General features: G+C 43.3%; 1 long non-coding RNA gene across 1 annotated transcript; it reads left to right on the top strand.

The window, feature by feature from the left end:
* The first annotated feature begins 201 nt into the window (after window positions 1–201).
* On the top strand, window positions 202–5,313 carry LOC129630116 (uncharacterized). The gene is made up of 3 exons (XR_008703541.1): window positions 202–421; window positions 1,125–1,163; window positions 4,954–5,313. It is a non-coding gene; the product is annotated as an uncharacterized LOC129630116 (long non-coding RNA).
* The last annotated feature ends 9,387 nt before the right edge of the window (window positions 5,314–14,700 follow it).

Raw genomic sequence — 14,700 nt, 5'->3', positions numbered from 1 at the left:
TAACTAGTTTTGCTCCTTCCTGTTAGAAACATAATGGTCTTTTCCATGAACTGTGTTCCCAAGAGGACTGCTGTAGGCACCCTACCTGATTGATAGATACCATGTTCTGAGCAGGTACAACAGTATAAATGCCTGAAACATCATCTAAAAAGGTGGACAAGTCATGGTACAGAAGAAAGAGTAACCATTTAGTGTCCTCTAGGGAGAAGGCAATGGCACCCCACTCCAGTACTCTTGCCTGGAAAATCCCATGGACGGAGGAGCCTGGTAGGCTGCAGTCCATGGGGTCGCTAAGAGTCGGACACTACTGAAGCGACTTAGCAGCAGCAGCAGCAGCAGGGTTGCCCTTACAAATTTGTGGCTTAATCACCAAAAGTTTTTATTGTCTCATAATTCTAGAGACTAGAAGTCTGAAATCAAGGTACTGGCAGAGTTGGTTCCTCAGAGAGGGCTGGGAGGGAAGGTTCTGTTCCTGCTCCTTGGCTTGTAGACACCGTGGGTCTTATACAAATTTCCCCCCTTTTATTTTTATAAGCACACAAGTCCTATTGGATTAGGACTCACTCTAATGACCTCATTTTAACTCCATTACCTCTGTAAAGGCCCTAACTTCAAATAAGAACGCACTCTGAAGTATAGGAGCTTAGGACTCCAGCACAGGCATTTTGAAAGGAGACATGATTCAGTCTGTAACACCTTGCCTCAGAAATGGCATCAGAAGTACCGATGTCTCATCTTCGGTGTCTAAAGCAGTGTTTCGCAAACTTTAGTATGCCTCTAGTTTTCTGGGGACACAGAGTCTGGGGGTGCCTGAGATTCTGTGCCTCTAACAAACTCCCAAGTGATGCTAATGCTGGTTCCTGGACTGCATTTTGAAGCACAAGGATCTAGAGGATGGTTTCAAGGGCAGGATGTGCTCAGTCATCTCTGACTTTTAATGACCCCATGAGCTGTAGCCTGCCAGGCTCCTCTGTCCATGGGATTCACCAGGCAAGAATACTAGAGTGGGTTACCATTTCCTTCTCCAAGGATAGAATACTAATAATGCAAAAACTTGGTGGGAAAATGGCTTTCTGTCACCAAAATGGAAACAGTCATATGTCCTATATCTGTCTTCATTTCAGGCTTGAGCTGAGTTGAGTAGAATATACACACAACACAGGGTAAGCATTTGTACCTGGCAGTCAGGTGTCCCCGTCATGCTAAAGCTGCTGTTGCTGTTGTTACTATAGCCAATGTGATTTTCAGCAATAGTATCATAATGACACAAACACGCACAATATTTTTAAGTACTTTGCAATTCATCAATCTGTTAAAATAAATTGGGTTGTAAAAGCAATGTGCACCATAAATAAAGTATACGCTAGTTTTAAGCTCTGTAAATTGTGCCAAGATGGTACTCAGTCATAACAAAACTGTGGGAGATTTCTGTCAAGAGAAAACATTCAAAAAGGAAAATATCACTGTGAGCAGATAGATTTAAATGAAGATATAACCACTGACAAAATAGAAAATGAATTCTATGTTGTGTTGAATTTTCATAGCTGAAGTTTCGTACCTTTATCTTATAGCCAAGATATAATCATATTGCTTAGAGTTGCAAACATGTCTAGAATTCTGTCCCAAATACCTTGGACGTAACTTTTAATGCTGTTTGCTAATGAATAATACTTACCGCCTGATTCAGACATTTATGTAATTTGACAGCAAGGCTCCTCAATGGAAATTCCCGTGATAGAAATGTACTATATCTGCACTGTCCAATATGGTAGTCATGAGCTACATGTGGCCCTCAAGTACTTGAAATGGGGCTGGTATGAATGTTTAATTTTATTTGTTGCCGTTCAGTCGCTACGATGTGTCCAACTCTTGGCAACCCCATGTACTGCAGCATGCCACGCTCCCCTGTCCTTCACTATCTCCCAGAGTTTGCTCAAACTCATGTCCATTGAGTTGATGATGCTATCTAACCATCTCATCCTCTGCCACCCCCTTCTTTTACCTTCAATCTTGCCCAGCATCGGACTCTTAATTTTAATTAAATTTAAATTTCAGTTGCCAGTATAAAAGTTAAGGTGTTCTTTTATATTGGCTACTTTAAAAACCAGAGTTAAAGACAATTCAGAGAGTTCAGTTAAAACATTTCAGTGATGTTTGTGTGATTATCCTTTATACATAATTCACACTGAAATGTTTCACATTCCCTTTAGCTTTGTTCTGTTTTGACCCCGTACCTTATTCCAAATAGTACACTGTGTATACTCTTTGCTCTGAAATTTTTTACATTGTCCTTTGACCAAAACCAATAAAGCTCTTAACTCTAGGTATAGTTTTATAGTACAGTCAAAATCAATCTCATGCAAATGTGGAAACTACCCTCTGTGGTTGTGTGTATGCACATCTTTTGAGTGTAAACAAGTGAAGCAGTGAGGTTTCCCTGGTAGTCGAGTAGTTAAAACTTTGTGCTTCCACTGCAGGGGCCACAGGTTCGAACCCTAGTCTGGGAACTCAGATCCTGCATGCTGCGTGGTACAGCCCCAAATTTTTTTTAATGAAAAAAAGTGAAGAAATAGCACTAGACACACAGAATTTTTGGTGGAGAGAAGTGCTCGTTGACACTTCTCATGTGCCAAACTGTCCTCTGTATGAAAGGAGGTACAATCAGAGGAACTGGGGGGGCATAGAGTACCACCATGAGCCTTAATATCTAGTTCTAGAAAATTCTCCTGGAAGAGAATAAGCTATAAGAAACAATATTTGGAGAAAGAAAATCAAATCCATCAAGCTGATCTGTATGATTCAGCTCTGACAATTTGACCCCATGCAACAAGACACCACCAGGAGGGGTAAGTGACAAGGTACAACCAATGCGAATGCCAGAGGTCCAAAGAGAACATGAGGACATGCTCTCTCCCTAAGCAGAAGAGGACACAAAAGGCAGAAATTAGCAGTGATTCGGCTGCACTAAGTGGAAGTAGGGGGAGGGGTAGGTAACGGTAATAATATCTAACACTTAACACACTGCTGTGTTCCAGGTGCCTATTTCTAAGTATTGTCCCAAACTGTGAAGAGTCCAAGATTTCTTTTTTTTTTTTAATTTCGGTTTCATATTGGAGTGCAGTTGATTAACAATGTGTGTTAGTTTCAGGTGTTAGTTTCACTCTATTTAGTGAAGAAGACAAGTCAGCCTGCCACCCTGTCTCAGACACAAGCAGAAGACTCCTGAGTCAGAGACAAAGGACAGTTTATTATTCATAGAAATAGCCATGATCTTAACTAGTCCTTCAAGCCCCAGTGCTCACACAGGGTTACACAAAATGAGTCTTGCACACGTAGAAAAGGTTGAGTTTCAGAAGAGGAACTTTGCACTTAGGGCAACCAAATCTTTCAAAGTAGCAGACAGACACAGCTGATCTCTGTATGAGAGGGAGAAGCTACATCCATTTCCCAGCGGCTGTTTACTATACAAACTTCTTTGATAAGATAGTTTAGAACATTCTGCTAGGATTGCAGAGATCAAACCAGTCAATTTTAAAGGAAATCAACCTCGAATATTCATTGGAAGGACTGATGCTAAAGCTCCAATACTTTGGCCATTTGATGCGAAGAGGTGACTCATTGGAAAAGACCCTGATGCTGGGAAGGATTGACGGCAGGAGGAGAAGGGAGTGACAGAGGATGAGATGATTGGATGGCCTCATCGACTCAATGGACATGAGTTTGAGCAAACTCTGGGAGATAGTGAAGGACAGGGAAGCTTGGCATACTGCAGCCCATGGGATCGCAAAGAGTCTGACACAACTTAGTGACTGAACTACAACAAAACAACAAGATTCTGCTTATCAGAGGTGCAGAAATATACAAGGCCCATGGGGATTTGTCGCCCAGTGAGCACTTCACATATATTGACTCATTAACCTTCTCAACCATGTGAGGTAGGTACTGTTACACCATTTTACAAACGAAATGGAAACCTACAGAGTTCTCACAGCTTTGAGTGGTAGAGTAAGGATTTGAACCCAACAAACGGCTCTGGAGGAGCAGGGTCCAACAGAAAGGTTATGTGAGCCACATGCATCATTGAAAATGTTCTAGTGGCCACATTATAAAAGTAAAAAGAAACAAGTGAAAATAATTTTAGTAATATATTTTATGTAATTCCGCATACCCAGAATATGATCATTTCAACGTGTAACTGATATATGAATTATTGTTGTTATTAATGAAACTTTAATAAATACATTCTTTTTTTATAGAGTCCTTGAAAACCATAAGTGTATGCTACACTTACGCCACATCTTTATTCAGACACAGAATTTTTTAATCTTTTTTCTGTTTTTACTGGAAGAATAGTTAATTTACAACACTGTGTTAGCTTCATGTGTACAGCAAAATCATTCAGTTTGTGGCTCAGACAGTAAAGAATCTGCCTGACATGTGGGAGAACCAAATTCAATCCCTGGGTTGGGAAGATCCCCTGGAGAAGGAAATGGCAACCCACTCCAGTATTCTTGCCTGGGAAATCCCATAGACAGAGGAGCCTGGCAGGCTACAGCCCATGGGGTCGCAAAGAGTCAGGCTAAGTGACTAATACTTACATGTACATTTTATATATATAGACCCAAAATTTTTAATGAAAAAACCTGACAATTGAAAAAGTAGAGTCACACCCCCAAGCTGTTCCAAACATACTTTAAAGCTTTCCAATAATCAACTACCAGAGTTTAAAAGTCAACTAGTTAGAATTAAACATATTAAATATCCATTTTTTCCATCACAACAGCCACATTTCAAGGGCTCTTCACCATCTCTAGCCAGTGGCTTCTGTTTTGGGCAGAATAACGTTAAAGCCTGTGCAATAACCTTTGGGCTCTCCTGCCTCACAAAAAAAGTGCATTGAAAATGTAGAGAATTTTTCGTAATTCCTTGCTCTTCTATTTTAATTGTTTAAAGGGATCGCCACTGGTGACTGTGATGCCCGACCTGAAGGGCTGCTGAGAAGAGTGAAGAGGAGCCAGTGCAGAGTCGGAGCTCAGGCTCGTGGTCAGAAGGACCTTGCCTGATCCCTGCTCTATCACGTCCTGTCACTTCTCAGTGGTGTGAGCATAAGTGTATTTCCCTACCTCCCGAACCCCAGTTTCTTCATCTTTAATTTTTTTCCTTTGGCTGCATGGCATGTGGGATCTTAATTCCCTCATCAGGGATTGAACCCACGCTGCTTGTATTGCAACACAGAATCTTAGCCACTGGACCACACCAGGGAAGTCCTCCGATGTCTCTTCATCTTTACATCAATAAATAGTACTTCTAAGGATTCAAAGAAGCCCTTCGTGTAAATGCCCTGGCACGATGCTGGGCACATAGCTCATGCTAAGTGTCAGTTACTATTTGGTAACTGGACTAAATTTCATACAAGAGATTGAAAAAGAAAAGGTTTAATTGTGCATCATGTCAAGATGCCCATTTGCTTCCTGGAGAGAGGCCCTGCTCACTTAGCCACGCGGCCCAATGTCCCCCTCTAGTGCCCAAAACCTTGAACATCAGGCATCACCAACGTGAACCACCAGAACATCAAACCTCCAAAAGGAGGCGCTCATTTCTCCAACCTCAGATGCTGTGTCTAAGGAGTACCCCGTCTTTCAGGCCAGTGCTTCTCACACCTTAATGTCCTTTCTTACCAGGTGTCTGGGGAATCTTGGGCAAATCAATTGATGATTCATTAAGTATGAAGTGGAGCCCGACAGTCTGCACTGCTAATCAGCTCCCAGGTCATTCCAGTGTTGCCACAGACAGCTCTCTAGCAAACTATTAGGAAATTTTATTTATCTTTCCAACTCCTTCCAGAAGGGACCTCGAATTGTTAGACTAAGGAACTACAGGATTAAGCTAAACGTTGCCTTCTTTTCCTAGTGGACATGAGTAAGAGGAAAAGCCCTAAGTGGATACTGAAGTTGAAATACACGTAAATTTGAAGGATGCCCTCAAAGAGAGCACCAGCATTCTCTCAGGAAGAACCTCGGCCATAGAATATGGGGCAGATGGGCCAGGACAGTCATTCTTGTATCCCTTTGACCTCAGAATGTAGCTCAAGGTCATGAGCTAGTCTAACTGGACATCTGTGAATCAACGATGACTGTGTAAGTTAATCAGGCTTTCCGGTAGCACAGTGCTAAAGAAATCACCAGCCAGTACAGGGGATGCAAGAGACACAGGCTCAATCCCTGAGTTGGGAAGATCCCCTGGAGGAGGGCATGAAAACCCACTCCAGTACTCAGGCCTGGAGAACCCCATGGACAGAGGAGCCTGGTGGGCTACCGTCCCAGGGTTGCAAAGAATTGGACACAATTTAGCGACTCAGCATGTAAATTAATCTGCACTCATAGTTCAAGGGCCAAGATAATTTGGACTGGATAATGACAATGGTGGGCTTTCAGGGCCAGCAGTGAAAACTGAGTCTGAATCTCAGAAGTCACTGACCAGTGTTCTTTCACTCAACAGACACGAGAAGGCTAACATTTGCAAGGAATCATCGTCTCTATGTAGATCATCGGAGAAGGCAATGGCACCCCACTCCAGTACTCTTCCTGGAAACTCCCATGGACGGAGGAGCCTGGTGGGCTGCAGTCCATGGGGTCACTAAGGGTCGGACACGACTGAGCGACTTCACTTTCACTTTTTACTTTCATGCACTGGAGAAGGAAATGGTAACCCACTCCAGTGTTTTTGCCTGGAGAATCCCAGGGACCGGGGAGCCTGGTGGGCTGCCGTCTATGGGGCCGCACAGAGTCGGACACGACTGAAGCGACTTAGCAGCAGCAGCAGCATGTAGATCATATTTGATAAAATGGACATAAGGATAACGATAACTACCATAGTTTTGCAAACGTCAAATGAGATGACATAGTGAACGTGCTATGTGTGAAAATGGTGTTTCAAGGATGCAAAATCCATTTACTGGCAGTCTGATAGAGCAAGCTGACCAGTTATCTCTTTGGCCTAACAGACCATGTCATTGTTTCAGTAGTAAACAGAAAGGGGGAAAGAGGACTTGGAGTTTATTGCAGTTTGCCTATCCGCATTTTTTTTTAAGATTTTTTTTTTTTATGTGAACCATTTTTAAATTCAACTGAATTTGTTACAATATTGCTTCTGGTTTAGGTTTTGGTTTTTGGCTGCGAGGCATGTGGGATCTTAGCTCCCTGACCGGGGATCAAACCTCATCCCCTACATTGGAAGGCGAAGTCTCAACCACTGTAGTGCCAGGAAAGTCTTGTCTATCCTTTAAAAAAAAAAAAAAAAAAAACTGATTAAGATTACAATGACCTAATCACTCCAGATTTCTAGGTATTTGGGTTGCCTCCCACAACGTGACTCCCAAGTTAACAATAATATTTATTTTCATCTTATTTTCAAACATTTATTTCTGATGATGAGTTTCATACACTACAATGAAAGCATGCTTTGTTGGTAAGTTTGCTCATTATCTAGCTGGACTCACTACGTTACCAACTTTGGTAAAAAGAAGGTTCACAGGGTTTTTCAACGGCATGCTGAACACCCAACACAGCCATTGTGGAGTGCCTATGCATTTCCCTCATGCTGCAAATGGAACATCACTCTGGACATGAACTTGTACATGTTACCTACTTTCCACCCCTTCCTCATCATGAAATCATGTGAAGACTGGCCTCTATACTCCCTTGTTTCTTTTTCTTTTTTCAATTAATTTTTACTGGAGAATAGTTGCTTTACAATGTCGCGTTAGTTTCTGTACAGCAAAGTGAATCGGTTACACATATAACCCCTCCTTTTGGGATTTCCTTCTCATTTAGGTCACCGCAGAGCATGGAGTAGAGTTCCCTGAGCTATGCCGTAGATTCTCTGTTATCTATTTTATACATTCTAGTATGCACATGTCAATCCCAATCTCCCAATCCATGCGTTCGTTCTCTATGTCTACGTCTCTAGTTCTGCTTTGCAAATAAGATCATCTATACCATCTTTTGGGATTCAACATGTATGCCTCCATATATGATATTTGGTTTTCCCTTTATGACTGACTGCATATATTCCCTTGTTCTATTGTGAGAAATGATTATCTCTTAGAATTTTGCTATAGTGTTTCACCTCTTCTTGTTTTCACTTAGGAACTCATAGTGATTTATTCTCCCTAATGAGTTCTCTCTACAAAATTAGATTTCAAAAAAAGATTCATATCAATGTGTCATACTGACCACAAGTATAAAGGGAGAAAGGGAAGTTTGGTTACCAGAGTTTGAGAAAAAACAAAGCAAACCCACCTCTACATTTCTATAATGAGAGAAAAATCAAAGAATGAAAATGGAGGGAAGGAGGAGGGACAAACTGAGACGCTTCCTTCTTACATACTTTCTCTTTTCGTTTGCACAATAAAAGCTAACGTTAGGACCAGAAAACACTATATATCCAGGCTAGTGCTGGAAGGGATCGAGGATAACTTGTAAGAATCCACCAATCCACTGATGAATAGTTACTGAAGGCTAGCCCAGAACCTGTTGGGAACACAGGAAACGTTCAGAATGTCCATGTCTTTCCATTGAGAACCAAACGGCACTGGAGAAATGTCAGTTTAAAGGGAGAAAGGGGTAAGGGGATGTCTTACTGCCACTGTGTGGCTATTACTACATCCTTTAGAAAATGGGTGAGTCAAAGGGGAAAGACCATTTCACAAAGGATATGTTTTAGTTTTGTGAAAGAATTGAGTTGACCTATCCATTTATCCTGACATTTGGGCATTCATTCAACATTCAGCTAAACAATGAATGCACACCCGCTTTGGGCCAGTGGTCCAAGAATAACCAAACCCCGTAGAGAAGAGGGTGCCAATCTCTGAGATAAAGGGGACATGGACCATCGCAGGAAGAGTGGAAACAGGTGATTGGGGTTGTGGATGTACTGTCTCTTGATAACACTAGGTTTTGGGTTCCACTGGATGTGGAAGCCTATGATTTTGATATCATACACAAAGAGAGTGGGGTGGCCTCTGGAGGGGAGAGCCTTGGAACCAAGGCAGCTGGAGTAACAGGCATGAACTGGGGTTAGCTAGTGGCTTTAAGTCACCCCAGGGTTCTCCAATGAAAACCCAATTCTTTAGGAGTCCCTCCAGGACCTTGCATAACTGTCTCTTGCCTGCATCTCCAACTTTATTCTTCATTTGGCCTCCATAACAAGGATCAGTCCTTTCCCCCTTAATATTTTGGTATTTTCTTCTGCCTGAGATGCCCTTTTCCAAACTCTTCACCTCTCTTTCCTGAGATGGGATTTCTATGCCTCTCCCCGCCCCCCATTTCAAGTAGCTCTCACTCCCAGTTACTCTGTATGCCATCTACCTGTTCATTTCCTTCTTAACTGTTCTGTGTATCAATGCGTGTGTGCATGCTAAGTCACTTTAGTCATATTTGACTATTTGCAACCCTATAGACTGTAGCCCCCCAGCTTCCTCTATCCATGGGATTCTCTAGGCAAGAATACTGGAGTAGATTGTCATGCCCTCCTCCGGGGGGGTCTTCCTGACCCAGGGATGGAACCCCCGTCTCTTACGTCTCCTGCGTTGGCAGGCAGGTTCTTTACCACTAGTGCCCCCTGGGAAGCCCGTGTATCAAGGACTACGCAACAGATCACTCCAAACTTAGTGGTTTAAAGCAAAGGCAATCATTCTCTTATATCTTGAAGTTTCTTTAGGACAGGAATTGAGGAGAGGCTTGGTTGGGTATCTTCTGCTTGGAAGTTCTCCTGACCTTGCCCTCAGGAGGTGAGTGGAGCTGCCCCAACAGGCTTGGCTAGATAGCACTCTCCTTCCTGTCCTCTTGTGGTCTCTCTATGGAGGTTAGTCTTAGCTTTTTCATAGCATATTGGCCCAGGGTAGTCAAACTGCTTACACGGGGGCTGGAAATGTGGTTTCCATTGGAAATCAAAGCAGAGTGACCTCAAGAGATAAGTACATCCAAACTCCAGTCACCAGTTTCTGCTCATACTGCTGTGGCCCCCATCTCCTTCATCTCAGAGACTGGTACCCTAAGATTCTCTCCCATCCACCCGGAGATTCTCTGCAGGGATTCCTGAATGCTCTCAACCTTGCATTCTACTTTTTTTAATCTTCACACTTATTCCCCCTACAAGGTGTTTCGTTTCATATTTCCTGTAGACCCTACCACTGGGTATGTGTACTTGTTGAATGAATGACTTGCTAGAACAAACCCATGAAAGAGGCACCAGTTATTTGAGAGGACAGATCTGCCCCAAGTAGTAAACTTCAGGCTGCTCACTGTCTCCTTCACTGGATAGCCTGGTGGGTTCTTGTGGGTAAAATCCTCTGTGGCCAGGACCGTCAATTCATCTGCCCTGATTTCTGACGTTTGTAGGATCTGTGTTTTTCCAAACAGATTTGAAATTCTAAAGACAACTCCTGGCCTTTCAGCTCTGTGAGCAAAGAAGAGAGGTGGGTGGGATGAGTTGGGGGCAGGGTGGACCGGGTGCTCGACTGGTTCTTATCATAACTGTTTAGTTTCATTTACATTTTTCTCTGGGTTGCTCAGGTCCAGGGCAGTGTTATTTGATGTTGAACACCTGCCTTCACACAGGGAGAGCTGTGGCTGGCCCTGCTGAGAGAGGCGTTGACATTGCTGCTCTATAGAATTGTACGACGGAGCTAAAAGGTGAACACCCAAGAGCTCCCGCCTGGTTCAGGGGACTCTTGCTCACAAGGAGTCACCCCACAGGTGATTTCAGAAGTATAGATTCTCTCCTGGGGTTTTGGTTCCTGTGACACAAGCAAGCTTGTCTGTGTACTGAAGTCATTTGAATTTGTTTATTGGCCATTTTTATAGGTCCCAATTCATTCTTTGATGAGATATGAGTGAGAGATGAGTTTTCTTATTGTGCTACGCTGATTCTCCTGGAGTCCTTGGTTATAGTCAATCAGAGCTGTATTCGAACGGAAAGTTATGTCACTCAGAGAGCTTTCTGCCTGAGAATTAAGAACAATTTATAGGCTACTGGATAGTCAAGTACAGGGAGCTTGAGAGTGGTGCTTCTCAAACTTTCACATCCATATTAATTACCTGAAAGTGAAAGTGTTAGTCGCTTAGTCGTGTCCAACTCTGTGACTCTGCGGACCATAGCCCACCAGGCTCCTCTGTCCATGGGATTCTCCAGGCAAGAACACTGGAATGGGTTGCCATTCTCTTCTCCAGGGGATCTTCTCGACAGAGATTGAACCCTTGTCTCCTGCATTGCGAAGGAAATGGCAACTCACTCCAGTGTTCTTGCCTGGAGAATCCCAGGGACGGGGGAGCCTGGTGGGCTGCCGTCTATGGGGCTGCACAGAGTCGGACACGACTGAAGCGACTTAGCAGCAGCAGCAGCTCCTGCATTGCAGGCAGATTCCTTACTGTCTGAGCCATCAGGGAAATCCCATTAATTACCTGGGCATCTTATGAAATGCAGATTTAAATACAAAAGGTCTGGAGTGGGGCCTGAGACTCTGCATTTCTAACAAGCTTCCAAGTGATATCAACGTCCTGGTTCAGGACCACACATGGTATAGTCTAGTTTAGACTCCAGATTCTATGAGCCTGTACCCTTAGTTTAATGGTTCCCAAAGCATGACCCCAGACCAGCAGCATCCAGAATCACCTGGGAACTTGTGAAAAAGGCAAATTCTCAGCTCCCACCTCAGACCTACCAGATCAGACATTTCCCTGGTGGTGCTCAGCACTAAATGTCTTCATTTCCTCCAGGAAATTCATCCTGAAGTCTGATAAGGAAGACAGTCTCAAGATTCACTCAAGTGAACTAAATAATTTTACTGTCTCCAAATCTAGATCTCAGAATCAACAAGTCTCGAGTCCATACGTCTGATGTATTTAACACAAATTAGAGTTTAGAGTTTAAGTTCATTTCCAAATTGAAACGATGAGTTGAATTGAAATGATGATGATGGGTTTCCCTCTCATCATCAAACTGTAACTACCATATAAAAATCATCAGCTTTTTTTCACATTTAAAAAGATGAATCCCCTCAACCTTCATTTAAAGATCTTCTGGTTCAATAATATGATCTTCGGACAAGTTCAAAATCCTCAAAGTTAAGCTCTTAATACCCTGGTGTGGACACCATGCCAAGGAGCACTGGAGTTCCTGAAGTCTAGGCACATCTTTGGGCTTCCCTGGTGGCTCAGATGATAAAGAATTGCCTGCAGTGCAGGAGACCTGGGTTCAGTCGCTGGTTGGGAAGATCCCCTGGAGGAGGGCATGGCAACCAGCTCCAGTATTCTTGCCTGGAGAATCCCCATGGACTGAGGAGCCTGGCGGGCTACAGTCCATGGGGTTTCAGAGAGTCGGACATGTCTGAGCGACTAAGAATAGCATAGCACAGGCTCGTCTTTGAACATTTCTAGTGGCCTTGGGGTTATCCCCGAAGGCAGATGGATGGATAACTCAGTGATACCTCAGGCTGAAAAAGGGTTGACTCAAGAGTCGTTTCTTCTGTTCGAATGGAGTCAGTCAAGTGGAGAACCTCCTTCCTAAAATGATTGGCAACATCAATAGGCTGGTAGGAATTAGACTACCTTTCCAGCATAGGCTGGAAAAACATCTCTGACCTCAGACCTCGAGGCAATATTTCCAGAGCTGCCAGGACTCTGTTAACTGTCTATCACCTCTGAAAGGGCACAAGGGCAAGTTGCCCCCCAGGTCACCAGAGAAGGTAGAACCTGGAGCCTGTCCAGGCCACAAAGCCCCGTCCAGGATGCCTGGGAATCAGGCCTACAGCCTTCATTACCTACCCTGGTTTCAACTTTCACAACTGGGACCACTTTGCAATTTCAGTTTTAAGAGTAATCTTGGGGAGAAATACATAAACCCCTGACTAATACCTTCTCGACTATAACTACACTGATATAAGAATGTACAGCAATTGAATAAAGCTGACTAATGATATGTTGGCCTCCTCCGGCCCTTTTCATCTGAAGACCTCAAAGCACTACCCACGTGACCTCACTAATCCTTATAATAACTTCTGAAAAATATATGGGAAATATTATTATCTCCGTGTCTCAGGAGGGAAAAAGAGATCGTCAGTGAATTACCCAGGTCTAGACCTCGTAACTAGCCTCAAGACTGAGAGCTGGTAGGGAGATTTGGAGCAAGGAAGGGCCCAGGAAGAAAGGGGGTGGAATATGGCCCTCCAGAGAGAAAACGACTTTGGTTGTATTGGAAGCAACGTGAGTCACGGAACCAATAGAATTCCTAGGAGATAGAAAGGGGAGTTGACTTGGGGAATTTTCGTTGTCATTGGTTTGTTTCAGAATACATATTTTTCTATCTCCATGCTTTGCTTGAGTCTTTCCTCGGGTCAGCGTAGGTTTGGTGGGGAGCGGGTGGAAGGGAGGTCGTTGTTTTCTCTCTGTCCGCATGACTTAAGCTCATCTTCTGAAGTTCTGCCCAAAGGTCAGTGGCTAAGCTTCCACTTCAGACACTGATCCTTGGTTTCCTGATGGTTCCCTTGACTTCAAATTCTTTTTCCCAATACTGTTTTTGTAATCCACATTCTATTTATGCAACAATTGCAAAAATTTCCCAAAGGGGTCATTGAGAATATTATGAAAAGTACCTTCGATTTCCTGAACTGATAAGTGAATGTTTAAACCTTTTTAGAATGGTGCAACTACCTTTCTTTTTCTTTCCTTCTTCCTCTCTCTCTCCATCCCCCCCACCCCCAACCTCTCTCTTTCTTTTTTCCTATTTTAAAATGTCAAAGGCTTCCTGACATGTTTTGGCCATGGAAATGGAACATATTTTCTCATTAGGTTAATTAATGGCTCTGCTTGGGTGGCATAATTTGGTGTAAGTTTCCTTTTAGAATTCTGTCATAACTAAAAAGGATCTTATTTTTGTTATGTTTTGTGGTGTCTTTAAATTTTTATGACTTCTACTTTGTTTAGTCTGTGTGTAATCCTTCTTTTGAAACCTAATGTCCTAGAAAATTTACAGTTTTCTCTCAAAACTGGCACTTTTTACATTTTACGCTGATTCCTGTTTCTTTGCGTCTCACCAGGACTTCATTTAAGTCCTTAAGGTGTAATTCGCAGCTCAGGGAATTTATGATTACATCGTCCAAGTAAACTCCCCGAGTGCAATATATTAAACCTGACAAGACGCTGTTCATTAATCTTTGAAATATAGCCAGGTGTGATGTAGTGAGGGGAGCCTTCCAACTCAGAACAGCTGAAGAACTCGGAGCTGCCCCCCACGGGAGAGGAGGATTCCTTCCTTCTCTCTGCCAAGGCCGCCTGGGTGGGGACCGAGAGGGCCAAACGGCCTTCCTTTGCCAGCTGTGGTGTTCCCTCTCTCTGCTGGTGTTCCTTCAGCTCCGCAGCTTCTCACCTTCTCATGCGTTTGTTCATTCAGCAAATATTTATGAAGAGCCTCCTTTGGGTCAGGCACCAGTTGGACCTGGAAAGCCTGTAGTAACCAAAACAGAAACAATCCCTCACTTCATGGGGCTTATAGTTTGAGCGTCTAGCCATAAGCAGAGGTCTCAAGACTCCTTTCCTCAATGCCACCAAAGCCAGCTGAAGCGAACTACATTGCCTGAATGGCCAGCATTCCTTCTCAGCCCCCAATAATGGCTTTAATGTTAAACAACTCCCAGTATGTGTG

The sequence above is a fragment of the Bubalus kerabau genome, chromosome 16 (genome assembly GCF_029407905.1).
Source record: "Bubalus kerabau isolate K-KA32 ecotype Philippines breed swamp buffalo chromosome 16, PCC_UOA_SB_1v2, whole genome shotgun sequence".
Lineage (NCBI taxonomy): Eukaryota > Metazoa > Chordata > Mammalia > Artiodactyla > Bovidae > Bubalus > Bubalus kerabau.
Note: the sequence above shows the minus strand (reverse complement) of the source record. Positions and strands in the feature narration are given on the sequence as shown.